This window comes from Octodon degus, unplaced genomic scaffold (genome assembly GCF_000260255.1).
Source record: "Octodon degus isolate 3935 unplaced genomic scaffold, OctDeg1.0 scaffold00014, whole genome shotgun sequence".
Taxonomy (NCBI): Eukaryota; Metazoa; Chordata; class Mammalia; order Rodentia; family Octodontidae; genus Octodon; species Octodon degus.
Window position 1 is genome coordinate 14,831,827 of NW_004524590.1, and position 14,272 is coordinate 14,846,098.

Genomic DNA, 14,272 nt, shown 5'->3' on the forward strand with positions numbered 1-14,272 from the left:
TCTCTCTCTCTCTCTCTCTCTCTCTCTCTCTCTCTCTCTCACACACACACACACACACACACACAATTCCCACTGAATGAATGTCTTATATGTTTATGCAGTTCTGAGTTAAGTGAAAATATATACAGGATATTTTTTCTTCTGGAGTTTATATTCTAATTGGAAATGCAGAAAAATAAGCAGACACATTCTTAATGTATTTTATTTTCTTATTTATTTGTTCATTTATATACTTGGCCCAGGGTCTCACTATTGAGCTCAGACTCATAGCGATCTTCCTGTCTAAGCCATTCCAGTGCTGGCATTACAGGTGTGTGCCACCACCCCAGGTTTCAGTGGTCAGCATGATGCCCGGGGCTCCAGGGCCAACACTGCATGCGGTAATGGGGATCAAACCCCAGTCCTTGTGCTTGCCAGACAGGCACTTAGACCACTGAGATAACTCCCCAGCCCTCCTCATGTGTTTTTGTTATGTCATTTTACAGAATCAGGAGGAAGGTGTCACGCAAAACACGGTTGGTAGTGATGTTGAAATGGGTAGCATCACAGAAGTACACACCACACTTGCAAGTGCCTACAAGCAGGATATATAAATAAGCTTTCTGAACAGGATAATACAGCACTTTCAGGCAGCTCTATAATGACTTGAGAGAATGAGGCTTTTGCATTTAGAACCAAGGGAGAGTTTCCAGCTGTGGGCAGAAACTGGCAAGATTGAAACTTTCTGCCTGTTCTACAGCAGGGAGTACTCAGAGTTTCTTATTAGCTTGTTCAGATGTGGGGACCAAGGGAAAGAGGGAAGAGTAAAGCTTAAATGTGTAAACAGTCAGACTTCAAGGAATGGGGTCAGCATCCTCATTGCATTTTAGTTATGGCTTGTGCTGAGGGACATTACATGATAAGGGAGAAAAATGATCAGGTTTGAGAAAGTTGCAATTTAGATAAGGTGGCCAGTGAAGTCTTCATTACTAGGGCCTCCCAAGTACCGGTTCCTTGCTTCTCAGGCACATTGTATTCCTGCCTGGCCAATGCAAAGCAGTCAGAAATTGCAGGAGTGGAATTTTAGGGGCCAATTTGATGCTGTGAACCAAAAGGCAATTGGGAGTGACTGTTCTTGCTAAGCTATCTAACTCAAACTTTGAAACTAATTAGCTTTATAAAGCAACAAAATTTCTCAAGATACTCAGTTTTTGAGAAGACTGTAGAGTTTTCTGAAATAAATGTTCTTGATGTATGGCTTTCCTTAAATTATTTCACAGCTGCCTCTGGCTTGGAAAAGAAGTTACAGCCTTCAAATACTCACTTGCTCCAGGGATAATTTCTGTTCTTCTGCTTATCTTCTTAAAGAATCGCAACTGTAAGCCCATCACTACTTCTGTAAGATTCCAAATGCCAGCACATAAAATGGCACTTAAATATTATTCCCAGGGATCCACTATATATGTACATTAAAGAGTAAGACTTCTCATTGTATCACATGATTATCATAAGTTAATTAATATAATTATGCCAAATAATGTAGCTAAATTAGTTTATTCTTTAGAAAAATAGTAAATGTTTCAGTAATAATATCTCAATGATGTAATTAGTAAACAACGTAAAAATGCTCAGAATATTATATGTCAGTATATTAGTGTTCTATTGTTCCTATAATAAACTGTCTCAATTCATATACTTAAAAAAACAGAGATTGGCCTGGGAGATAGCTCAGTAGAGTAAGCACTTTCTCAGAAACTGCATGTGCCTGAGTTTAATCCCTGGTTCTGCAAAAAAAGAAAAGAAAAAGAAAAAGAAAAAGAAACAGATTTATTGTGTTGCACTCTTGAGTGTAATACACCCAAAATAGTTGTCACTGGGCTACTACCTGGTATAGACAAGACCTTTCCCTTTTTAAAAGGTCTAGGAGAGAAATCCTTACTTATGTATACAGGTTACTGGTAGAATTTATTTCCTTATAGTTTTAAGAATGAAGTTTCCATTTACTTATTGATCTCCAGGTGAGGTATGTTCTGGAGATGATTTACATTATTTTGTTGCTGTATCAGGTTCACTACAGGAATACAATCTAAATATATATTCATATTAAGCTTTCTGTGTAATATCCTATATATTTATATATTATAGAAAAATGATGGATGATAGATAGATAGACAGGCAGACAGATGGTAAGGTAGATTTATCATGGTTACTTATGAAGATAAGTGTGCCAGAATGCCAAGGAACCATCTGTTTGCTGAAGATCAAAAAGATTCAGTCAAAAGTGGAAAACATGTGGCTCACTGGAGAGCCCTGTGTGAGTCCTTATCAGGAAGCTAAAGGGTCTGCATTGGAAAGCAGAAGAATGCATGGGAATTCTGAAGACAGTTGTACAAAGCAATGAAAATGAAGCAGAGAGAGTTTCTTTTCTCTTTTCTTTTACACTCAGGCTATCAGCTTATCTACTGATACTACTCACTCATGGTGGGGCTTATTTCTTCAATAAGTACATCATTCATACCCAAAAACATGCAGGTGATTTTTATTCAAATTGGCAACACCATCAGTTATTTCAATGACCTCTTCCATCAATTTAAAACCAGAGGGGGACCAGGGAGATGGCTCAGTAGAGTAAGCACTTCCCTGGCAAGTGCAAGGGCCTGAGTTCAATCCTCAGTTGGGGGAAAAAAAAAGTGGACTGATTTGTTCTTATTCTCTATAGCTGCTTCTTTTTTTCCCCATGGTAAAGTCTTCCTTACCAAAGCTAGGAAAGGATCTCTGTTGTGAAAACTTGTGTGAATAGATTAGTCTTATTTGGATTACCCCTGCTATTTTCCTCATTTCAGTCTTTTATCAAGTCACATTTAAAAAAATTCTTTTACTCTACAAAGCAGCATATACCTAGATTCTGACACTTACAATGTGACATTTTTGTAGCACCATTTTTCTCTTTTATGTAAGCTCTCATAAAGTCCCATACAAATTGCACAGTATAATGAGGGTTTACCTTTCATTAATTTATTGGCTATTGGATAATTTATTATTTTTTGTATTATTGTTGTTTGGATATTATTGATTAAAATTTGAAGGAAAGAATGTTAAGAGAATTTCCACTGGTTATAACATAAATAGAATTAATGAATCCTGTAATGATGCCACAATAATATCCTAGATAAGAATAGAATAAATAATCATGTACCATTGTTTACCTGCTATACATATAAGAAAACTGAGGCAAAAGGGAATTAAACAGCTTTGCTGAGAAGGTAGAAAGCACAACCAAGACTTGAATCTGGAGTATATGCTGTCTTCATACTGTTTCCCAATACCCAATATCACTTTCTTGGGTTCTTTTGAGCAAGAAGGTAAGGCATAGAAAACTTGCTGGAGCAGTGGGCGTGATTTGTCGATCACAAAGTCCCAGACATAGAACTATTACCAAAGCTGTGCATCTTTAGCCAGTAGAGTTTCCTGGATTCAACTGTTCTTTCTAGACCTTAGGAAGGTTTTTGACAGGGTGGCTTAGACCTCAGGTCAGGTTGAGAAGTGAGAGACACAAAAGATGGCCAGTGTTGAGCTGTTAGCCGCTGCGCTCTCTCTTTCACAGTCGTTGGCTTTCACCCTGCAGAGTATATTACTTTGTTTACTTTTAATTGACTTATATTCACTCTGCAGAGCATGTCTCTTTTTGTACCTTTAATAAATATAAAACCTCCCTATTTCTTATGCTTATCTTAATCAGTTCTCTGTTCAGTACACAATGAACCTTGAAATCACTTCTAAAAGAAAACTCCAGCACCCTAAATCTTGACATGCTTCTCTCTTCCCTTTGTAGACACAAAGAAAAAAGCACATGCACCTTTTATCCAATGGACATCAGCAACACACCAAGTTGCCATGGTACAGAGAATATAAATAGAAGGGAAAATCTATCTTTCCATACTTATTATATCTTCTAACTTTCTTCTAGCAGTTAACATCTTTATTTGAGGTCCTGTTTTCCCAAAATGAAAGTATAGAGTACCTGGAAGAATGATGTCCATCAGACTTTGTCACCACTGTGAATCGACTGATAGCAAATCTTTAAGGGCCATATGGTGGTAAAATCCTTTGAAGAATACACAAAGTGTAAAAACAGATTTAGGAGTGCATCCTACCATCAATATGCCAGCCGTGACATGAATCACTTCCATTCGCATTAAAAAAGGATTTCCAGGTTAAATCTCCCAGGAGAAAAGTTTCAAGCCCTGCCATCTATCTCAGAGATATACTAAATTGTTTCTTATAGAGCATGTGGAATTGCCCAAATCAAACACCCAAATGCAGCTTTAGTGATGATGAGTTTTTGCGATGATGGCTCTTAAGGATGGGAGGAAGCCGTTTGAAGCCATTTAACAAAATAATAGTCCAATACAACCAGAATCTATTCCTTCCCTATAAACCACAGTAGTGTCAATTCCTCTATCAGTTGCATACAAAGCAATGGAAGAACATCTGCGGACAAGTCTGGATCATGATAGAGATGTTCTAGGATTTATCAAACACCATAAGTGGAAAGCGTTTTATTTTCAGAATATTCAGTTTTACTATGAATGTCTTTCCAAAGGAAAAAACCTACACCTCCCTGACATTTGTCTATGTCTCTGCAATTTATCTTATACTCATTTGACTTGAGGAAGATGCTGTTAGAGGCAGGCAGACACTGATACAGTCAGAGAACAGACTGGAGCTCCTAGGAAAATAGGAGGCGTTCAGGTTCCTTCCATGGATCTCATACCCTCCGTGAGAGGACATCTGGAAATATGAAGTTATAAAAAATTAAATCCATAAAATTAATGGCACGCAGTCCAACATTTGGATGCGATGCAAACTAGATGAAATTATTGGTCCCTATGACCAGATTCCCTAAGATTTTATCTTCTTTTCATTGCATATTTTTTATATTTCCTTTTTTTTCTATTTGAGTTTGATGTTGCTAATTACATTGTCCTCACACTAACAAGGTTGAGTAACCAACAATCACTTGCCCATCCCAGCTTTGAGTCTTACAAAGATACTACCTCCACGTGTGTGAATAATATTCAGTGATTCACAGCATTCAGTGATTGAGAATCAGTCCCTTTCATCTCCCATCCCTATACTCAGGTCTCCAGCATTCATGCAATTCCCAAAATATTTTTATAAAACTAAAATCCCTACAAATCCTTCCCTGACTCTATTTACTTGAATCATATTAGGATTAGACTTCAGGAAGATTAGATTTATAGTGACTCACCTAGCAAGCAGCTCCTCTTCTTGACTTGATGTTGTTCACTCCAGCACCTCCTGTGATCTGTATGGCGGTGGCATAGTGGTTATCTAATTTTTCAGCAACTTTTCTCCACTTAAAGCAGGTTAAAAAAAAGAAATGATAAGATTATAATCTATACATTATAATCTATAAAGTCTACCACTTTTTTCCCTATAAACAGAATTATCCAACTCCACATCACAGATGATTTAAACCTTTTTTCTTAGACCCGAACCAGAATTACCAGCTCTATAGTCCTGAAGGACAGGCTAAGAAATGTGAAGATTTAGATCTCAAACTCTGCAGTGGAAGGAAGTAGGACAAATAGGGGTTAAAATTGATTTTGAAAAGCCAATCACAGTGGCAGCTAGTAGATTATTTGTGATATAATTTACATTTATATTTCTTAAGTTTGAGTCTTTGAATAGTTATGCATTTTTCAAATGCCCAGAGGTATTTGTGAAATAACTTTGAGCTTTACCATTCAAAATGTACATTTTCATAAGCTTTTTTGCAGATCTTAAAAGTACATCTTATTTTGTAAAAAAAATTCTGAATTATTAATCTTAATTCTATTACTTTAAATATAAAGATGCATTCATTTTTTTGTAACTGATCTTTCAACACTAACACCACCTTGAAATATATATATATATATATATATATATATATATATATGATCAGAAAACAAATTGAATTCTAAATTTGTATTACCTTTGAAACAGTTTTGTACATTGACCTTAAAATTTTATTCAATTCTCCCTTATGTCTGAAATAGCCAACCATCTATAGTAGAGAATTTGTGTAAAGTTTACTATGAGAGAGTTTAATCAACTTCATCTAAAATCTTTCTGTATTTGTTTCACTCAGCTTACTAAATAAAAATGAGTATTTTGAGCTTTTCTTTTTTTGTTGGTTTGATGTGAATATTCTTTTATCCTTTCAATCTGCTGTTTAATTATGGTCCAGAAAGTTCTAAGGTCTGATATTCAGGAAAATACTTCCCTCACACACTCCTCCTCAGAACAAGTGTCCAGTATCCTTGTCATTGAAATCCATACCAGTGATGGCACCTAAGAGTAAAAGGCTCTGTAGGTCTGATTCACATTGAGGATCTTGAGATAGAAAATATATAAATAATACTGTGAAAGGGAAAGAATGTGTTCAAAGAGAAGGAAAATCTGGGATGAGGAGAAGGACAGGAGAAGGAGGGAGGGGAGAAAGAGACATATTTATGTATGTATGCAGGATGGCTTAGATAACATACTGCTGATTTCTGCTAGTACATAGGGGAACAGTTGGTTCTTAATGTTTTTTGTCCTTTTGTGTTTGATAATTTGCACAACTAATTTGGAGACAGCATTATTCAATACAGCAAACACTGTTAAATTCCTATCGATTATTTTCAGTCAAGTGCTGTAGCTTTTATAATTTTTATTTACTATTTTGTATTTTCTTTAGATAATGACAGTAAAAATGAAAATATGTGAGTCCAAACTAATCACATGAATTCTTAAAAGTACAGCAACTTTCCTGGCTGCCATTAGTGAAAGAACCGAAAATCATAATAGGATCACTTCTAGCCCTGAAGATATTAGGTAACGGGGACTGGGGAACAAGACTTGAAGGTGGCATTCAGAAGCTGGGAGATCCAGGATAACAATTTCTGTTCTAGTACAGCCAAACAGAGTGCGAATCTGCTGACACTTTGAGTTTAGCCCAGTGAGGTGCATTTTGGATATCTGTCCTCTTTTGTTTTTTAAATTAATTTTCTTGGTACATTTTAGACATACATAATGATCACATTTATCATAGGGGATTTGTACCTGTACATGATGTATCTTGGTTCTTCTTTTTTTCTCATTCTCCTCCTCTTGCTTGAACCCCTCTTCCTCTCATTATTTGTGAAGGATTTGTTTGCATTTTCCTCTTATTTTCTCTTTTGTTTATCTTTTTCTTTGTTGCCTTTCCGAATCTCTCCTTCATTTCTTTATGCATTTGAACATTTTATTTTACAGTTTGATAGTATTTAACCTTTCAGTGATTTTCTCACTTCAACATCTTCATTTTAATGTACATACACATATACATATATATGCCTAAATACATATACATCTATATACAATTTACTGGGAAAAATTTTCTTTAGAACCAATAATAGAGTCTTCACTGATAAAAGAGACACAATAATATGATAATAACCCACAGATATTCCATCAATGTTATGGCCATTTCCTTGAGCACAACATACATTTAAAAGGATCAATTAATTGCAAATATACTTACTTTTATTGAATTACCATTGCAGTAACATTTCTATATTGCAATTTATTACAAATAAAGATAAGAAGCAATTTATTGAAACTGGTACATGTTTTCCACACTAAAAATGGAAAAATGAATTTGCCTATATTGTAAAAATACATTTTTGTTCTTTAGCTTAAATCTTAAAGGATATTTTAGTATGCCAGAGTTCATTATCAATACTAATATCCACCCAATATTTCACATTCTAAGTTTAGCTGATAAATTTAATACATTTAAAAAAATATTGTTGTTTCCTGATCAAGAGATTATTGCTCATTGTTGGATTTTAAAGGTTTCTTTTATTAATTTTATTGAGAAACAAAGAGCAATGAGACAGTTGCAAAACTGATTAGTACGGCAGTTTCAATACTTAGTCACATTTCTTGTTCTATAGATCTTGCTTTATCTTAGTCTTAACCATCCAGCAGAAAAGTATAAAAATGAGGTACAAAAAGTAAAGCCATATTAACATGCTGAACTGTAAAAGGCTCAAGTCAACAGCTTCTGACATCGCCAGTCCTATAGATAACACACTACTGTTATGGACTACTGGACTATAGTGGATTATTTTGTTTAATTCACACACCAACAATATTTAAATAGCAAGGGAATACCCATCTCTGACAAAACTAAACAAAAAAGGGGATACAAATGAAGGACCATTTTGTATCTGTACAGATATACAGCTACTTTCTCTTAATTCAATGAGAAGAAAAACTTATGCAAGATATTACACAGATTTATGATAGTGTTTGGACAGGATATCACATCTACATCTTGTACTATGAATAACCACTATGAAGACAACAATAACCCTTCAGTTTTTCACACCAAAAAAACCATGTGATATTACACGTGTTTTATTTATTTCACTTAGGAGTATGCTCTTAAGGTGCATCGTTTTAGCTAGACATATCTCAAGTTTATCCTTCTTGATGACAGAGTAGTACTTCATTACAGCCCAAACACCAAGTCTTCTTTATTATCTCATCAGCTTATGGGCACTTAGACTATTTATCATATTTATCTTTCACAAACAATGCTGTTATAAACAAGGGTGTGCATACATCAATATGAGATGCTTCTTTTAATCTTATCAGGAAGATACCAAGAAGAGAAAAGCCTGGATCAAACGGAGCCTCTAATTTCATAATTTTGAGGAATCTCCGCACTGATTTTCACAGCAGTTCCACCTGTCTACAATTCCACCAATGTAGAGAATGGTTTCACTTTCTCTGCAGTCCAGCCAGCGTTTGTTATTAGTTCATTTTTATAGTTGTCATTTTTGATGGAGTGAGATGTAGTCTCAAAATTGTTTTAATTTGTGTCTTTCAAATGACCAAGGATGTTGATCATTTTTTTTCATGTGTCGACCTATATTTTATACTACTTCATCTTAGAAGTACCTATTTATTTGAGATGCTCATTTTTTATTGAATTTTTAAATTTTGGAGAGGTCTGAGTTTTTGTTGTTTTTTAATTTATGTATTTGGTACAGGATCTCACTAAGCAGCTCAGACTTGTAGTGATCCTCCTGTTTTCAGACTCCCCAGCACTGGGATTATAGGCGTGTGTCCCCATACCAGGACTTGGTCATAGGCTTAGTGTGCCCCAAGGATGGGAACATCATAGCATGCAGGAGCAGGGGTGGAGACCTGGTCCCTGCACTTGCCAAAGCAGGTGTTTATTTCACTGAGCTATCTTGCCAACCCTGAGTTCTTTAAACTTTGTAGACATCAGACTTTTGTTTAATGAACAGCTGGAAAAAGTTTTGTTTTTCTACTCTGTGTGTTGTCTCTTCACACTTTTGGTGGTTTCTTTTGCTGTGCTAATACTTTTTAAGAAAATATGTTCCCAGTTGTTGATTCTTTGGAATATTTCCCATGTTATTTGGGTTTTGTTCATGAAATCTTTTACTGCATCAATGTTTTCAAGAATTTACCTTTTCTAACTTCCAGCAAATTTAATGTTTGTGTTTTAATATTTAGACCTTAATTCATTTCAATTTTTGTTTAGTGCCTGCTAGAGATAATTATCTAGATTTAATCATCAACAGGTTGAAAGCAGTTTTTCTATTACCATTTACTAAAGAGGCTATATTTCCTCCAGTGAGTTTGGCTTCTTTGTCCAAGATAGGAGGGATGAGTGTGTTTAAAGGTGCTTCTGATTTTCTAATCCGTTCCATTCATCTTGGGTCTGCTTTTCTTTTCTGCTGTGCTGCATTTACCACAGTAGTTTTATAGTGTAACTTCAAGACAACTGTTGTGAGCCCTCCTGCCTTGCATTTGTTGCCCAGAACTGCTTATGCTATTCTAGATCTCTTCTAGTTACATATGAAACTCAACACTTTTTTCACTAATTCTGTGAGATAAGTGGTTAGAATTTTTATTGGAATTTCATTAAACCTGTGCAAAAATTTTGAAAATGTGGCCATTTTCAATATATTGGTTCTTTCTACTCAAGAACAAAGGTTGAACATCAGGATGTAAGGTAAAGAATCAATGAATCAAACAATTGGATCTTTAAAATATTAAATAAAATCATCAAAACCTTAATTAACCTTCTAAAAAGAAAAGAATACTTAAATCCATGTAATTAAAAATGAAAAGTGCGAAATCTCACCTCATCTTGAAGAAATCTGAAGCTTATCAACACGTACTTTTAGAATCTGCGAGCAATGGATAGATTCTTAGATACATGTGAGCTACCAGAGCTGAAAAATACCCTAAAAGTAGTTAATGATATTGAAGATGTAATTAAGACCTACCAGCAAAGGAAAGCGGAGGTTGTAATAAATTTACTGCTGAATTCCACAAGACATTTAAAGAAACCTTAATGCTGCTACTCCTCAAACTTTTTAAATATTAGCATCAATATATGAAATGGCCAAGATTATACATCATTACCAAATACAAGTCATCCCAGGGATGGTTGGTTTAGCCAACATATGCAAATCAGTAGACATAATGCACCATATCAACAGCTAAAAGAGAAAAAGCATATGATAATATAAACACCTGTAGTAAAAGCTTTTAACTAAGTCCAATACATGCTTATGATAAAAACATGCAGAAAATTAGAGTAGGTGGTCTTTTATCTCAACCTGATAAAAACTACGTATGACATACGAACAGCCAACATGGTACTAAATGGTCAGAAACAAAGCTTTCAGGCTAAGGCACAAGACAAAAATGTCTACTCTTCAATATAGTTCTGAAAACATTAACCAGGACAATTACATAAGAGAAAGAAATAAAAGGAATAACAATAATAAAAGAAGAAATTAAATTTTCACAGGCCAAGGTTATAGCTCAGTGGCACGTTGCCAGGTAGGCAACAACAACAACAAAGAAAAACAAAAACAAACAAAAAAAACCCAGAAGTTAAAATATCATTATTTGCATATAAATGATACTCTACATGAAAGACCCAAAAGCTCCACCAAAAGACTTCTAGATCTAATAACCAAATTCAGTCACATAGCTGGATATGAAGTCAACACAAAAAATCAGTAGCATTCCTATACACAAATAGTGAACTCATTGAGAATAAATTTAAGGAATTGACAACTTTTGTAGCATCAAAAAAAAAAATACTTTGGAAACAGTCAAATGAAAGAAGTAAAAGAGTTTTATATTGGAAACTGCAGTATTCAAAAAAAAGGAAATCAAAGAGGATATCAGAAAATGGAGGGGATGACGAGATAGTTCAGTGGACTAAAGAGTCTGCTTAGGCAAGCTTAAGTAAGTGCAAGGACTAAGGTTCAATCCCCAGCACCACATGCCAGGCCAGCCCTGAACCCAGTGCAGGATGAGCCAGCCACAGAGTCACCTATATTCCCAGTGTTGGGAGGCTGAAAAACAAGAGGATCACTGTGAGTCCAAGCTGCATAGTGAGACGCTGTGAAAGAAAGAAAGAGAAAGAAAGAAAGAAAGAAAGAAAGAAAGAAAGAAAGAAAGAAAGAAAGAAAGAAGAAAGAAATCCTTTACTCCTGTTGTTTTAAACTCTTTAAATTTTGAAAATATATGATAATGGCAATAGAAGACCAGGGAATTTCGTACCTAAATGTGAAGTGGAATTGAATCCTAAAAATGCAGAAAAGGCTTGAGAGTTCAGCTTTGGAAAATGTCTTAATCACCTTGAATAACATTTTAGTAGAAATAAAAACATTGAAGATGCTGTTAATGGGGGCTCAGAAGGAAGTCCAAAGCATAGTAGAAAAACAGGTAAGCTTAGAAACATAGCAGAATCATTGAGCAAATACTTAACAAAAACAGTGGACTATAAGGTGCTTCTGGTGAGAGCCTACAAGGAAATGAACCCACTGTTCAAAAGTACAGAAGAGGGGGGTCCTTGTTGTATGGCAGCAGTGCACCCAGTGCAGTGGTATCCTGCAATTAGGAATGAAATAGAATTAGTACATGATAAAATAGATTAGTACATTTAGTGGGGGAGACTTCTTTGAAAATGTTAGATATGTGGTTTGTCTTTTTCTTGCTGCTTTTAATAAAACAAAAAAAAAGATAAATTCACAAAAGGATTGTTTAAAAATAGATTTTTTGATTTTGGAAATATTAAGGCTATCAAAAGATCAAATTCTGCTAAAATTGACACCTCTTGTTAGGAAGAAATTTTACAAAAATGAGATGAAGCAAGTGGCTATTGTTTTAGCGAGACCAAAGAGTCACTGCATTCAGTCACTTGAAGACTTCGAAGAGACTGAAGAGCTGACTCACTGATCTGATCATTCACAGCAGAGCGGAGCACCTTGAACGCCGTGGGACACACACCTCCTGTTTTGTCAGTAGAAAGCAGAAGTAAGTAAGAGATTTCTTGGAAGTATCTGTAAAGATTAGCCTCTTACTTGTAGGAGTTAAATCACATGAGCACACACAGGAAGTACATGTGGTTCTTGAGTGTTTTACTCAGCAGATCCCATGGTACTGAGGACTGGAAGGATCAGGAGGAATACAAAATGAAAGACCTCCCCACACCAAATTCTTCTGGCAAGAAACAGGGTGATAAAATTACTCAACTCTGGGGCCAGGAGTGTATCTCATTGATAATTTCTATTATATGCAAGGTCCTGTGTTCCGGCCCTAGTGCCCCCAAAACAAGCAGACAAATCCTACATACATTCAATCTTTCTTGTTTTTACTGGGGAGAGGAGCCGCTGAGAACAGAGATCAGAGTTGTGAGCCTGAAATGTAGACCCTTTAGTAAAAGAGCACTATGTACCAGCCTCAAAAGCAAAAAACGGTTTGTTTGGTTGGATTTGTGTATTTTTTTGGTACTAGTGACTTTGCCTTTATTCACTTTCCCCACGTTAAAAATCAAAATGTCTATAACTGCTATTCCCTGGCTGTCTCATCATTATATTTTGGGAGTCAGTAACTTGTTAATATTCACATGTTTACAAATTGTAAAATGCATTCCTGGAGAACTGTATCCAAGAATGAATAAGATTCTCATAATCTTTATGTAGGTAGTATTTGCAACTTGTATCTAATGAAAATTAAATGTCATTTTGGATTTAAAATTGATGTTCACTGGGTTGAGATTTGGGGGATTTTGTAGTGTAATGTCTTGTGCATGTGACATGGTATAAACCTTGAAATTCAAAGTGTGGAATACCTATGACATGCTAATGATCCCCTGAGGTTGCCGATGCCCTGATACCTGGGACTGTTTGCTTTTATAACAAAGGTTCTTACCAGTTGTGATTAAAGTTAGGGACCACATATTGGGACATTATCTTGTATTACCTCATTGCTCTGTTGAACAGTAAGTGAACTGTGGACAGAATATATTAAAACATAGTACAATAAGAAAGTTAGTTTCTGCCCAAAAGACTATAAGAATGAGCACATGGAAATCAAGGAGTACCAATAGTATTATGTAGAACTGGTTTACTATACAGATAAAGTGAGATAAACTTGGAACATCAGGAATAACAAAAAGCACTAGAATAGGAAAATATTTAGTAAATATTGCATTATTCTCTTGATTTGCAAAAATTTTGACAGTTCAAATCAGAACATACATCACTGTCAGAAAAGGCTTTCATTATATGTTTATAACATACATAACCATTAGCATAAAATGAAGGAACAAAGAGAACTATGTAGTAATATTTTTATATTACACATAACATACTAAAATGTTTATTTTGCATAGTATTTTAAATTGCATTTGAAAAAAATTAAACATGCATAATATCATGTGTATTTCCCTGAATAATATTTACATTAATGGAATACAGTGTAAACATACTAATTAAAAGGCAGACATTTTCAGGTAAGAAATAGACATGATCCAGTTATGTAATATCTATGAGTGATTCACTTGAAACCTAGTGATGTATGTAGAAAAAATATAGAATGTAGAAAATGTGCTGTCATTCAATGATGAAATGAAGCAAAGCTAGAGTAGCTATGCTGATATCACACAGAAACTATCAGGAAAAACAGAGCTTCTAGACACTGATGAATCAGCCAGAAATCTTAAAATTTTGAAAGGGGTATATATCCTGCAAAAGACCTTTAAAATATGCGCAGGAAGCAAAATCTCATAAAACTAAAACGAAATCTACTTTAAACCCATGAGTATAGTTGATTTAAACCACATTTTCTTTGCAATATTATAGTGTAATAAGTTCTTTATCAGGAGAAAATTGGAGGGCTAATGAGAAATATACAG